Below are 16,179 nucleotides of genomic sequence, written 5' to 3'. Positions count from 1 at the left end.
ATGCTGGCAGAAGTACGAAACACTATAACTCCTTTTGAACAGATCTGGTAGCATCTATCAAAATTGAAAAAAAAAATTATATATATATACACACACACATACACACACACATATGCACACATACACATATGTCCTTTAACCATGTTATCTCAGTTTGGGGAATCTATCAAACAGAAATAAAACCACACACAAACATATATAAGGCAATATGTACAAGAATGTTTATTATAGTTGTTATATAAGTGGTAAAAATAAATCAGCAAACTAAATTGTCAATTAATAGGAGACAGGTTGAATATGTTAAGGCACACTCATGCTGAGAAATGCTATGCAACCATAAAAAAGAAATGAATGTATTCATTATTCATTCAGGAAACATTTAACATATACCTACAGTGTTCATGTTCTGGTCTAGGTGTTGACATTCAAGGGACGTCTAAAGGCATGTGTCCTTTGTGACTCATATACTAGTGAGGATGGGAAATAAACAAGGGAACAAATAAATAAGATAATTTAGAGAGTAATTATATATTAAAAATAAAATAAAACAAAATGATGTGATAGAAAAGGATAGATAGGGAGGTAAACAGACATCTGAACAAACTGAGAAGCCTTGTGAAAATAATGGAAAATAATATTTTAGGCAGAATGAACATCTTCTTTATAGCCCTATCAATGGATCCAGAGGGATGTTCAGATTATACTAAAAAAATAAAAGTTACAGAAAAATATGGCATAGTATGATCCTATGTTGTGAAAAAATATAGAAGAATAACTCTTCTGGTGGGTATGTATGTGTTCTGTGTAAATGAGCATAGAGAAAACATAGAAGAATACATCATGTTACCACTAGTTAACCCAGGAGATAGTATTGGGGTGGGGAGGTGTAGATATAGTTAGTTTAATATTTCTTTGTAGATGTTTGTTTTCATCTCATAACAGGAAGTAGATTGTGATTTTATAGTTTGGGGAAAAACTGTAATAAAGATTTTTAAATCACTAATTTTTTTTTTGGTATGCGTGTCTTTTTAACTTTGAGATTCATTTTTTTTTTGGCAAAGAAAAATACTCTTATTTCCTTCTCATTGTTCTCTCTGACAGTTCTTTATGGAACACCTGTAAATTGATCAAGCAGCCAGGATGCTCTGATTTCCAATTAATTATTTCTTATTAATTACCTGAGACCCCACTTGGACTGATCCCTGCTGACCATTGTACTGAATATTGGTTTTTGAAAGGCTGACACACTTGCATCTCCACAGCTTTCTTATGTTGATATTTTTGGCTATTGATTTTTTCTGCTTTCTATTTTTCAGATTTTTTTTCTCAAAGTTTCTGATCCCCCCCCCCAATATCTTGTATCTAATTCTAAAGAACCTACATGTCTTGCTCAGTTCAGGCTGCTATAACAGAATAGCCTAGACTGGTGACTTATAAACAATAAACATCTGTTTCCCACAGTTCTGAAGGCTGAGAAGTCCAAGATCACTGTGCTAGCAGATTTGGTGTCTGGTGAGAACCCGCTTTCTGGTTCATAGATAGATGGCTGTCTTCATGATGCATCCTTACAAATGAGCTCTCAGCCTCCGTTTTATCAGGGCACTAATGCTATTCACTAGGGCTCTACTCTCATGACCAAATTACTTTTCAAGGACCCCGTCTCCTAATACCAATGTATTGGGGGTTAAGATTTCAACGTAGGAATTTAGAAGGGTCATAAACATTTAGTTTATAATACCAAATATAATTGTGTACTGGGGAAGGATATAAGTTAAGTTTATCACTTTTATCCAACTTCTTCCTCTCTGTTCTTTCTGCCATTGTAGAATTTACCTGTCAGCTTTGTAGTATAATTCAGGCTAAATCTAAGCAGTTGCAAAAGTACATGTTTTTAGAACACAAATAACTCCTTACATTTCATGAGTTCAGAATATTTATACCAGTTCTCTGAGTTTCAGCCTATTGTAATCTCTGTTTTACAGTCTTTGTTTTCCTCTCAAAACCATTGGTTTTGAACATAGGTAACCATGATTGCTGTGGGCATAGCTCCTACAGCTAGACTGTTGGGCTCTTTCATACCTATTTTGACCAGAACTACTTAGTTTTTATCCATTTTGTATTGTATGCTTCTGTTTAAGGTCTTGTCAGTAAAGGAGATGATTATTTTAAAAAAGAGTTGGAACAACATCTTAAGAAGAAAAACAAAATCGGTTGGAATTCAGGAGTTTGTTTTTGGCTCTCTCCCAATATTTTCCTTGATCTTTCCTTATTTTCAATTCTCCTTATGACCTTCCTTCCAGATGCCTATAACCACATGCAGTCCTCAGATTCTAAAACCGATCTAGACTCAGCTTTCCAATATCATCCCTAGCAATCCTAAATTACCTTTGTTCCCCAATAAAAATGCAAATTCCACTAGTGTATCAGATCTTATCAAGATGTTACATAATTATCTGATTAAAAATTTGCATGTAGATATTAAAAATGATAGGGAATCTCCAGGAAGCATGTTGCATTTTAAAATTGGATATTATCCTAACTTATCTCTTGTTGGCATGATATGCAGATGTGTATGTGTCTGTGTGATCTGTGCCTTTCCCTCCCCTTGTCTGTTCAGTGATGTGACATATTTTTCTTATTGAAAGAATGGGACAGATAACTGCAAGCCCTCTTCATATGTCAAACAGTGATTCTCAAATTAGTGAAGTTCTTAATGAATTTTCCACTGGTCTGTGACACAATGAAAAAATAAGGCCACTATCCTTCATTTTCATAAAACCAAATTGATTCAGTTTGTAGAACTGTAATTTTCCTGTGAATTTTGTCCTATTTTAATGAAATAACTATTGTAGTAAAAAAGTAGTCTTATTTTGAATGTTCTGATCTTGATGAAGCAGGACTTCCTATTATAAAACAATCAAAAAAATAAATCAGTAAAGTGCCAAAACCTTGCAACACAATATATCCTGTGATATTTGGGGGAAAGAACTTTGTCTTACTCTGCACTTTATCCCCACTGGATAGCGAAGTGTCTATCATTCTATGGTGCCACTATTTGGAGAATTGAGTTATGAGGTACAAAGAGTAAGCCAAGCTTTTTAATGTTGTCCTTAGAGTTTATGCTGTTGCTGATTTGTATTAGCAGAAATTCTATTAAAATTACATGTGATAAATAAAGTTCATGCTGGAGTGTAGATCTGTCATTACTCTCTATTTTTTTTTCCAGTAGGAATTTCAAAGGGAGTTATTCGCTCAGTCCCAGAGAATCAGCAAAATGGTCTAAGTTTTCTACTTCCACACTTCTCCATATCTTTATTTCTAGAAAACAATTCCTTAAGTCATGTTTAAAACATTCTATCGTCTTTCTAAAACAGGTTCCCAGACATCAAAATTGTGTGTCCTCTTAGTCTAGCTGGTTAGTTTCTTATTGATCTTCATACGTGTTAAATTTAACTAAGACAGGGGTTCTAATTTGAAATTCCTATGATTCATTTGTCACATCACAATGTTGGAAGTACTTTTCAGCAATTTTTTGCAGTCCTGGAAAAAGTTGAAATTATACATGTCTTGTTAGCAATGATTCTTTCCCCCTTGGGAAATTTAGCAAATGACGAAGAAATAGCTGTATATTATACATCTTACTCTGTATTTTATTAAACTTTTGTGTTTTCTTAAATTCAATAAATACATCCACATCATTTAACTTTTGCCAGTTGAGATTTCTTGACTAATCCTTTCTAAGAGAAAACTTTATTCTTTCAGTTAGAATCCTGACCCATAATATACACATTTTTCCCTTTTGAGATCATTTAAGTACTAGATTTTTCTCTATTTCAGCTAGCTTTATCCTGTAACAGTGGAACAAAAAATTCTGAATTATGATCCCCTTTAATTTTATTCTTTCTATTTTACTCTCTTCTCAGTCTGTTGCGTCCTCTTGGTGGAAACACGATTTCCTTCCTCCCAGCTCCCCACATTCCACCCCATGGAAGTGCATGACAGTGATTACGGTTAATATAAACTGTCATTTTAGAGGAAGTAGACAGAAAAAGAATGTGGATATTAAAACAGTGGCACATGTATCTTCTCTATTTATACCAGTGCATTAATCAATGGCAAAGATATTTAACATAGGTGAATAACATTTAACATTAGTGAATAAAATGTTGGAGGTGCAAACATTTCTTTTTGTGTTACTTTCAATTAAATGAAATGGGTATATGCAAATTTCTGCTATTAGTATAGTTGGCCTATGATAATTATTGATAAGAAGGGCAAGACCATAATGTGGATGAGCATGAAAAAACATGGTGCCTTAGTACCCTAAAAACACAGGCAAAGGACCTTGAGAGTTGAGACCTGAAGTTCAATTGTCCTCCAGTCTCAAAGGAACTCCCACTCTATGGAGTCAAGCTCTGTCTCAGGCTCTTTCTTGCTTCCATACAGTGTCACATGTTATTGAAATTATTGATAATCTCTAGGACTATATTCCACTTTGTCTTTTGTTACCCTAGATCAGGAGGATATAGTTTCAACTTATTCCCAAATGGAAATGTCTGTGCTGCCACACACATTTGTAGCTGGCAGTGTACCTTCGTGGCCTCATTATAAACATAGGTCTTTTATTTTGTCTAATATATATTCATTCTCTGTCAATTAAGCATGTGTACCACTATTCTTTTTTTCCACGAGTCACTTGGTAAATATTTTCTATCTTCAACTTTTGAAGTCTTATTGATGGCATTTAAGAATACATGTGCTCTTACTATCTCAAAAAGATTTAATAACTCTCCTCTATACATATTGTGATGATAAACACTTAGAGTTACGAAAACTTGTCATATTTATATAAATAGTGAAGATAACAAGGAATTTCATACTCATGAGAATTTCAGGAGCTAGTTTTCTTCACTCAAATACTTTAATTCCAGTTAATGTTGCTTGTGCAATGGATTGTTTACTGTTTCCAGTTTCCAAAAACTAAGCTTTTCTCTTGAATAAGCAATGTTGGAAGATAATTTTCTAACAAAAAAGGTGAAATCATGTTTGTCATATGATATAAAATGAACATGTGTCAAAGATTTTAATTAATGAGGGAATGAAACTGATACAAAGAAAACTCAAAGTGCCACGGGTTAGTAGTGAAATAACATAGACTGAAATGAATTTACAAATAGACGTCAAACTGGGAAAATTGATCAATATGCAAAAGACCAATATGCACTGGTCAAATGCAGTTCATCAGACACAATTTGCATTTATAAAAATAGAAATCATTGGCAATATGATTAGTTTTTTGGAAGTTAACATCTGTCTCTATAGAGTTGTAAGATACCCTAGTCAAAGATGAAATAAAGGGCACCTTCTATGGAATCAGTCAATCTCCCAAAACTATGGTGTTCTACAGAGAAGAGAGCCAGTCATCTCCTTTTCCATCATTTCCTTCTCTGTGATCTTAAGAAACTCAAAGGAAGATTTTTCTTTTACTTATTTATTTTTTTATTTTGTTTGATTTTTTTTTTATTGGGGAAGGGGAGCAGGACTTTATTGGGGGAACAGTGTGTACTTCCAGGACTTAATTTTTTTTTCCAAGTTAAGTTGTTCTCCTTTCAATCTTAGTTTTGTAGGGTGCCGTTCAGCTTCAAGTTGTTGTCCTTTCAATCTTAGGTGGAGGGCGCAGCTCAGCTCCAGGTCCAGTTGCCGTTGCTAGTTGCAGGGGGCGCTGCCCACAATCCCTTGAGGGAGTCAAACTGGCAACCAAGGTTGAGAGGACGTGCTCCAACCAACTGAACCATCTGGGAGGCAGCTCAGCTCAAGGTGCCATGTTCAATCTTAGTTGCAGTGGGTGGAGCCCACCATCCCTTGCGGGACTCAAGGAATTGAACTGGCAACCTTGTGGTTGAGAGCCCACTGGCCCCTGTGGGAATCGAGCTGGCGGCCTTCAGAGTTAGGAGCATGGAGCTCTAACTGCCTGAGCCACTGGGCCGGCCCAGGAAGATTTTTCTTGATCACAGAATAAGGATGGTTCATTCAACTTGGCCTGATTATTTGCATAGATGCAGCAGAAGTTTAATTTACTATGTATTCCCTCTCAAGATCATGTTGCAAAATCCGAAGCCATACAGTATTGAACAATCACAAAATTAACTTCTTTCTGGAAGTTGTCATGAGGAATCTCAGATTGGATTTTAATTATAAGGGTTCTAGTATTTGTTATCTTGAGGGTAGGAAGCCAAGCCTCAAAGCCTCCTTTCACCAGATTTGACCTGCATTATCTATACATTTGGATCAATTTTTCTCCTCTTCAAGTCCCCAAAATATCCGTAGGTTCTTTGGCATGCCAAGAAGTGAACTTTCTTACCACCTGTAAGGTTGGGACTCTATAACCAGGTGCCAGGGCAGTTTCTCTGAGAGGACTTTGTAGGCATCCGTTTTGTAGGTAAAGTCAATCTTAGTTCCTTAAAAGTGACTGGTCACACCTGATTAAATGACTATTATTTTCAACTGTAATACTCTATGTGAGGACATGTTTGCATAATTAATTTTCCTAATTATATCTTGGTAGAACTGAGGATAGATTCTTAATGAACCTAAGTAAATAACTAAATTAACATGAAAAATCAGAGAACTTAAGAATTTCCGGAAGGGTCAATGGAAATCAGATAATATTTTTGAATGTTTCATTCTGGTTTACAAAAGCAGAGCTTATCAAATTGTCATATTTCACTAGATTTTGAGGCAGAAGTTTAATGAACCTGTCTTATTCTTGACTCAATCCAGTCTGACAGTTGTCTAAGTGATGTCATTCACAAGGCTTTACCATAGAGTCTATTATTCAAATTGTCAATAGTGTGATGTGCCTGGTATAGTTCTTTCCCATGCTGTTCTGACACACTCTGTATTTGTTGAAGACAAAACTTCTGGTAGATTATAGAGGAGTTAGTTATCACAGTATCAAAGTAAAACAAATACTATAGATGACAGAAACTTAGTGACTATTGTTAATTTCTTACTGAAAAAATTCAAATGTGAAAGGATTAATAAGAGTTCACAATAAGAACCTGTAAGTGACTAAAAATGTTGGCTGTTTTTGTGACATGATGCAAAATATCAAAATTTAGTTATTCTGAACATAATTTTAGATGAGCTATCTCTAAAGATAACTGATTAAGCCTATTTTCAAAAAGTCAGTGAATGTTACATCTGATTTATGAAGAAGAATGAGCATGACTTTTACAGAGGAAAATCCTTACACACACACACACACACACACACACACAACATACAAAGTATATATAATATACAAAGAATCCACCTAGAATATGAAGTAAAGAGATTCAGTAATAAGAACTAAGGCCTACACATTTGTATTTTTATAAAACTTTATGAGTAAGTCTGACATATATCCTCAATTGAGAGCCACTGGCCTTGAAGTTACTAGATTTGAAGTGAAATTTCAACTTAAATAATTATAAAATTATGACCAACAAGACTATTCGGTCGTCTAATACCTTCAGGCAAATCACCATGACTATGACGAATCTAGGAAAAAACAACTGAACTATTTCATGAGACTTTTGATTAGTGTTTTCCTGAGCATAAAATGTTATCATAGACAGGATTTCAATACACTTGATGCTCATTATTCACAAATCCTGTATTTGTGTATTTGCCTACTTGCTAAAATTTATTTGTAACCTCCAAATCAACCTTATGGGTTTGCAGTCCCATTGAGGTCAAACAAAGTGATGCTCTGCCTTCTTGTTTTAGCTTTTATGCTGTGAACAGGTCTCTTTCTTGGTCAATTGAATGCTATCTTCTTTCAGATTTTTCTGCTTTTTGTTTGTGATTTCACAGTCTAATATGACCCTCAGAGGCCCAAAATGGCACAATAATAGTAATGTGATATAACTCATTAAATAAAATTAGATTTTATGAGTCTCTCATAATAACAGACAAATAAATAAATAGGAAGAGAAAAAAGGTATTTCTTACAGTAGAGTGATGATTAATAAATATAGAAGGAATAGTGGAATAAGTAATCATTTTTAACCATCATTGTAAAAACTGATACAAAAAGAATACCGAGATAGTAAATCATGGGTGGGGAAGGTTAGATAAGGTTCAGAATACTTACATAATACTAAGAATCCTTACAAGGTTTTTATTACAATCTATCCTCATTATTCATGGGTTCTATATTTGTGAAATCGCTGACTTGCACTTTAAGCCCTCTTTGAGCAACCAGGAGGTGATTCACTTATGGAAATTCCTTTGCATCATCCTCTGATTCTAAAATCCATCTTTTTTCTTCAGTTTTGGAGGCACCTTCATCTCTAAAGTTTGGGTTTCTGATTCCACTGAGAAGTAGTTTTAGTGCCTCACCATGAATCTGTCACTGACGCACCACAGCCCTTCTTCCCCACCCCTTAATTCTGTTTCAGATTCCTGGGGTTATTAAAGACATGCTCAAACCCACACTCGGACTCGGTCCCCCTGACTTTACCTCTGCTCAGCAGTGCAGGCCACATTATAGAGCTAAACTCGGCATGGTGGCCCTGTCAGCTTCAGCATGTTTGTGACAGGCCACACGTAGTAGATGTTTGGTCTGTCTGTGATAATTGCTTAAAGAATTCCATTTTTTCTTTAATGGATGACATATATCCTCTTATTGTGTAAACTTTTTATTTTTTGGTAAGTGTTCCTGAGCCATCTTGGTTTGTCTAGTACAGCTTTTCTTAATCTCAGCAATATTGACATTTGGGTCCAAATAATTCTTTGTTGTTGGGAGGTGTACTGTGCATCGTAGGACGTTTAGCAGCAGCCCTGGCCTCTACTCAGTACTCTCTGAGTAGTGACAATGAAAAATGGTTCCAAACATTGCTAAATATGTTCCCAGTTGGGAACTACTGATCAAACACTTTGTTTTGAATCTCCACTGCCACTTATAGCTAGATAATTTTTTTCTTGGATTTTTGAAATAAATTTTTTCTTGGATTTTTGATATAATTTTTTATTTTCTATTTCTAATTTAGAGGGTTTTCTCTTCTTTTTCTTTTCTTTTTTTTTAAATTTATTATTTTATTAGTTTCAGGTGTACAAAACAACATAATGATTAGACATTTACGTACCTCACAAAGTGATAACCCCAACAAGTCTACTACCCACCTGATACCATACATAACCATATGGAAACAATTGAAACACTCATCAATAGACGACTGGATAAAGAAATTGTAGTACATTTATACAATGCAGTATTACTCTGCCATGAAAGAATGAAATCTTACCATTTGCAACAACATGGATGGACCTAGAGGGTATAATGCTCAGTGAAATAAATCAGACTTAAAAGGACAAGTACCATATGATCTCACTTATATGTGGATCTAAAGAACAGAATAAACCAACAAACAAAACAGAAATAGACTCATAGATACAGAGAGCAAACTAGCTAAATAATTTTGAGCAGGACACTGAATCTCAGTATTCTTGGCTGTAAAGTGGGCATAGTATTGCTTCTAATGCAAACAATTATTAAGGAGATAAATGAGCTCATACACATCAAACCCTGAGTAAAATGTCTTGCATATGATAGGTGCTCAAATAACTGAAAGCTCTTATTATTTTGTTATTGACTGTCCATAGTTAAGGGAATCAATAATCAAAATAAACATTTGTTTGCTATTATGAAACACAATGTTATTCCACAGACAGCTGTTTAGAATGACTAATTTTAAAAAGGGGGTTATTTTCTTAGAAAGCCTATTTAAACTTTTTTGTTAATTTAGTCCCATTGAAGTCCATGAAGTTATAAAAATTTTTTCCCAAGACTTTTTGAGGTCTGCAGTATAATATCTAGGATGCTTTAAATTTATGTGCAGCTTTGTCCTTGAAATGCTCTCATGCAGTCCGGGATGACTAAGAAGCTATTGCTTATTTCCTCATAGTTAAATAGGGTTCCCTAATAGCAGAGGCAAGATCTCTAGGGCAGATGCTGTATCCTGTTTATTTTCTATGTAGTACACAGACCACGATGACTTTCAATGAGCTTCATTTGGGGAGTACACTCTTTTCCGGGAGAAGTTTTTAACATAACATGAACTCTAGGAGAGCTTTAGTTTATTATATACACTACCTTAGTTAAAGAAAATCAATAAATCTAAATACAGGTAAAAGCAAAAAAAATAAATAAATAAAAAAGAAAGATGCTGGAAGATCTTCTCACTCCAAAACAATACTGTTTTCAGAGGGTCTCTGTTTGCATTAAATATTTTCCACTAATATACATTAATACATTAGCTTAGTGAGGAATATAGGATGGAGACATAGGGCAAGTTGAAGATAACGAGGCACAAAGGGGAGATCAGTGCATTTAGAGCATGATATAGAGTCTAAGAAGAGCTGGTTTTAGTAATTCAAGCTTGTAGGAAGTGCTCATTTCCAGTTTGATCTGTCTCGTGAGCAGGTGGGAAGCCTGGCAATGCCCTGTCCCTGAGGCACTAAGGGCTACGTGGGCAGCGGGCATAACCTCTGCAACCTCAAGCTGTAGACAGAAGATGAAGGAAGGAAGGGGAGACATTTACAGAAGAGCTATCTTGGGAGGATTTTTATATCTTTATAAGATAAATGGTATGAAGAGAGATTTCTAAGTTAAGGAAAACTTGGAAGGACCAGACAAGTGGAGTTACTATATCAAGAGCTTCAGAATCTGAGAAAGCTGGTGTGGAGCAGGGCTGAAGCTGTGAACTGCAGCAATTCTCTTAGGAGTTGGGGTATTTGCCTAGTTGTTTTTATAAATGCAGAGCCACACTTCCTGGCAAAGGTCAGGGTTGAGAGCCTATTTCGTTCAACATGCAGCAAATGTTTATTGCATAGGTTAATATATGCAGGCAATTTGTTAGGTGGTAGTGGTGCAGTGGCAAGTACATTCAGAGCTGGTTCCTGGTTCCTGCTCTCATAACACTCTCAAGCTAATATAATTCATTATCATATTAATATGTAGGTATATACTAAGTTAACTACTAATTATAAAACTAAAGTTATTCTTTTATAGTGAAGAATAAGAAAACCTGACTACACTGTGGGGGTGATGATGGTGGTATGGGGGATGAGGAGGACTTTCAAAGAAGTGGTTTTTGTTTTTGCTGAGATTCTATGATGTATAGAAAATAAACCACATTCCAAACAAAGGGAATTCAAGAACACAAAGACTGGGGACAGGGTGGGAGGTTGGGGGACTGGGGCAGGGAAGAAGGGAGTAAGGGGAATACAGCAGTCCTCAGTAAGTGAAAGATGGCCAGTAAGGAACATGGAGACGGAAGGCAGCAGGTCTGTCAGATGGCCAATAATCAGAGGCCAGACCATGCAAGATGTTACAAGCCATCAGAATCTGAGTATGTATACCAAGCTTAACAGATAATCATTGAAAATATTTAAGCAGAGGGTGAGTGATCAGGTTTGTAATTTAAAAGCATCCCCTTAACAGCTCTGTGGTGATTGGCTTGTAAGGTGGAAAGAGTGGATATATGTAGAAATATCCTTAGCAGGCTATTTTAGTAGGATAATATAATAGCAGGCTATTATACACGTATTATCCTCAGTATAAAATGATGGTGACTTAGGTTAGAGTGAAGAGTTCATGTGAAGAGCGATGCGTGAATTGGGGAGGTACTGAAGAGGAATCATTGGCAGGAATTGGTGGTGGATTAGATTTGGGTGTGAGAGAGGAAGGTGTTACTGTTGACTTGTGGAATTCTCACGTAGGGAACGAATGGGTGACAGTGCCACTGGTTGGATCTGCTGGGGAAGATCGCAGCACAGTTTGAGGTGTTTGAAACCTCAAGTGCAGGTGTCCAAAAGGCAGGTCTGGCCTGGAGATATAAATCTGTGAGTCTTTCCTCTATAAATGAAATTGAAACCATGGGCTGAAATGAGATATCTTTGACTATCAAATTAGAAGAATTTTGTGGCTTTAGACTGAGCCTTGAAGAATTCCCACATATAACAACCAAGTAGAGGAAGACAATCTGAATAAAGGGAATGAAAATGAGTAGTCAGAGAGAAAAGAGAAAGACAAGCAGAGTATGGCACTACCAAAAACAAGAGAAAGGCGTTTCAGAAAAAGAGAGATTGTGAACACATTGGAATCATGGTGAAAAGTTAGGTTAAGACAAAGATTGATTTCGATATTAAAGCCCTGGTTAACCTTAGGTAGTTTTTAGTAAGAGATGTTTTGGTGATGGTAAAGTCCAGGTTTCTGGGTTGTTGTTTTTTTGTTTGTTTGTTTTTGAGTTAGAAGGGATCAGAAACAGTGGTAGATAGGATTTGGTTGAGAGTGTTAAGCTGATACTAGGAGGGGGTTATATATAGCTCAGAGCTAAATTATTGAAAATTAAACTAGCAGAGACTTGAGCACATTTAAATATGAACAGAGAAAATATGCTTGAGAGGAAATGCTAGAATAAAAAGAGAATGAAACAGAATGGACAATTCCTTAGAATGATCTTGGAAAATCATTTGGAGTCAGAAGTGGATTACTGCAACAGTCTGAAGCTTGCCAGGGCCCCTTTATTTGTGGTATATTCTATGTTCTTGGTCAGCTTCTTGAAAATTTTTTATCTGTTGTGATCAGCTCACACATAGCCTGTGTCCACCCCTTTTGCCACTGAATTTTTGATCAACTACATTATGTATTTTTTTTTCTTTTTTTACAAAACTTACTAACATAGCAGAGTCTGTAGTCTGAAAGGGTTTCCTATTCTGTGATTTCTAAAATTCATTCTCCATTATTTTCACTTGGGTTACCTTCCCTATAAGTAGAACTAAGTACAGTATTTTACAGGACTCCTCCAGAGAACAGCTTTTCTGGAAGTTTCTTTACATACAGTAACAATTCTGTAAGCTCAGCCAGAGCTTTGAAAGCTAAAGTGCTGGGGCCCCAGTTCAGTAATTTCAGAAACAAGGCATCCGTATGCTGTCATGATTTGCTGGTACCTTAGCAGCAGGAGAGATGAGAAGAGGAAAGAAGACTGGATGGGTTCATCAAGCAGGGAGAAGGAACCTGTAAGCTTGATCCCAAATGTTGGCTGATGTTTTCCAAAGTAAAAATGGCAGCAGAAGAGATCTACGGTGTCATGGACTCTCTCTCTCTCTGATTTGTCAATTCAGTAGTCTCATATGTATTAAGGAATGAGAAATGAGCTCATCAGTCTGGGGCGTGATGTCCTTCACACTGGAGAACATATATTTCCAGCCACATCAGACATGGCAGAGAAATACTACTTCCGTTTCCAGGTGCCTTTCAGAATGGCGACAGTTCTTCCGTGCGAGGCAGCCGCCACCAGGAACTGCCCAGGAAACCTTGCACATCTACCCAACTCTCACAAACTTTCTCTATGCTTTATCCATCTGTGATCTTTCCTGATCTTTACCATAACCAGTCAAGGGGAAGGAAGAAATAAAAACAGTGTTTTCATGGGAACTTCACTTTGGAATGTTTAAGTATTGGAAAACTATTTAAAACTCCAAATAAACTACATTTGGGTTTTAAATTACCTTTGAAGTGGAAGGAAAGGGCCATTACTGGAATATTTATCTAGAAAGGCAAATAACAATGTATTTTAAAATATATGTATCAAGTGGACATGGCTGTATCTGTTACCTCTCTCTCCCTTCCTTCCTCTCTCCCTTTCTCACTCCTTTTCTCTCTCTCTCTTTCCTTCCCTCTCTCTCTCTCACAATCAGAATGCCTGTCAACACCAGCTCTGGGATGCAACTCCCTTGCCCCTTACCCCTCTCTGTTCTGGCGCCATCACCCTAGTTTATGCTATTTTCCTGTGTTGTCGAAGGTCTCTAACTTAGCTTTGTATCTCCAATGTCTACAGTGTCTATCACACAGTAAGTGTTCAGTACATTTACTAAATAAATGGAGAATTTTTGAACTCTTTATATTTAATGTACAACAATACTATGTAAAATGACTCTATTACATGTTCTTGCAGGTTTATTGAGGTACAATTAACAAAGACAATTGTATATCCTGAAAGTATACAACATGATGATTGGGTATATGTATACATAGGGAAACAATTCCCTCAGTCAGGTAAATTACTACATTCATCATCTCACACAGTTACTGTGTGTGTGTGTGTGGTGAGAAAGCTGAAGATCTACTCTCTTAGCAAATTGGAAGTATATAATACCTCTTATTAACTACAGTTACCATGGTATACATTAGAGCCCAGAACATATTAATCAACCCCAGGATTTACTCATTTTAAAACTAAAGGCTTAGACCCTTTAACTAGTGTCTCCTCATTTCCCCCATACTCAACCCCCCTGGTAACCATCATTCTATTCTGTTTCTATAAGTTCAACTTAAAAAAAAAAATTGATTCCACATATAAGTGAGATCATACAGTATTTGTTTTCCTCTGTCTGGCTCATTTCACTTAGCATAATATTCTTAAGGTTCATCCACATTGCCACAAATGGTAGTATTTTCTTCTTTCTCATGGCTGAATAATATTACATATACATAATATATATATACATATATATGTATGTATACATATATGTATATACATATACACATGTATGTGTGTATACATATACATATGTACTACACACACACACACACACACACACACACACACACACACACACACACAGGGTGCCAAAAAATGTATACACATTTTAAGAAAGGAAAAAACTGTATTAGAATTGTAATACTCAATATATACTGATAACAAAGATGAATGCAAGTCACATTTGACTTCTGCAAATACAAGAGATGCTCAAAGTGGTTACCATTAGCATAATTTTAATATCGTTTTTCCTTTCTTAAAATGTGTATACATTTTTTGGCAACCTCTGTATATATATATATATATATATATATATATATATATATATATATGTGTGTGTGTGTATATATATATATATATATGCATACATATATATACACACACACACATATATGTATATATGTACGTATATCTATCTATCTATCTATCTATCTATCTATCTATCTATCTATCTATATCTCACATCTTTTTTATCCTTTCTTCTGTCAGTGAACACAGGTTGTTTTCACATCTTGACTATTGTGAATAATGCTGCAATGACCAATGAGAGTGCAGATTATCTCTTTGAGATAGTAATTTCATTTCCTTTAGATATATACTAAGAAGTGGAATTACTAGATCACATCATTATTCTATTTTTAATAATTTGAGTGACCTCCATACTGTTTTCCACAGTGGTTATACCAATTTACATTCTCCTCAACAGTGTACAAGGGTTTCCTTTTCTCCACACCATCACATTTATCTCTTGACTTCTTGATAAAAACTATTCTAATAGGCATAAGGTGATATCTTATTGTGGTTTTGATTTGCATTTCCCTGATGAGCAGTGATGTTGAGCACCTATTTATGTGTTTCTTGACAATTTGTATGTCTTCTTTGGAAAAGTATCTACTCAAGTCCTTTGCCCATATTTTACTTGGATTATATTACTATTTGCTATTTAGTTGTGTGAGTTCCTCATATAGTTTAAATATTAACCCATTATCATATATATGGTGTATAAAATCTTTTCTCCTATTTCATAGGTTGCTTTTTGTATTATATACTTTTATTAATCATTAACCATGTTTTTAAATATTATCACCCTAAAAATATTGACTATGTCTTTGTTTCCTTTGTTAAATGAAGTGAGTTTCCTTTTTTCCCCAATAAGTTGTACATACACACTGAAATCTCAAAATATTGTGCTAGCATGAACACACACGCTTTCAATTTGGAAGTATTATACAGTCTATTTCTTTAGTTTAGATAACTACCTATTAACTGAGGCAATATCAGATGTGTTAGTAAGGAATCATTTGGGTCTTTAACTCAAATTAACTTAAGAAAAACGGGTATTTATAATTTCATGTAATTAAAATTCTAGGAGTAAATCAGACTTCCTTCATACACACTGGAATGCAAGGTATCAATTTATGTCATTTGCAATCACTCCTGTCTTCCTTTGTCTCTTCTTTCTCCTCTTTATTTTTCTCATCCTACCCCTTGGTCCTGCTGCCTCTTTCACGTTGGACTTGCTCTTCATGAAGGTTGTTTTCTTCAGGGCTATAATAATATATGGTATTATTTGTGAATTATAATAATGTAA

At 35.4% G+C, this 16,179-nt stretch overlaps 1 long non-coding RNA gene across 3 annotated transcripts in view; it reads left to right on the top strand.

Moving 5' to 3' along the window:
- LOC109456547 (uncharacterized) overlaps positions 1–16,179 on the top strand; it is a 76,724-nt gene that overhangs the window by 30,661 nt on the left and 29,884 nt on the right. The window lies entirely within an intron of this gene.

This window comes from Rhinolophus sinicus, linkage group LG01, assembly GCF_036562045.2.
Source record: "Rhinolophus sinicus isolate RSC01 linkage group LG01, ASM3656204v1, whole genome shotgun sequence".
In the NCBI taxonomy this organism is placed as follows: Eukaryota; Metazoa; Chordata; class Mammalia; order Chiroptera; family Rhinolophidae; genus Rhinolophus; species Rhinolophus sinicus.
The sequence above is the reverse complement of the archived record's forward strand: the minus strand, read 5'-3'. Positions and strand labels throughout refer to the sequence as shown.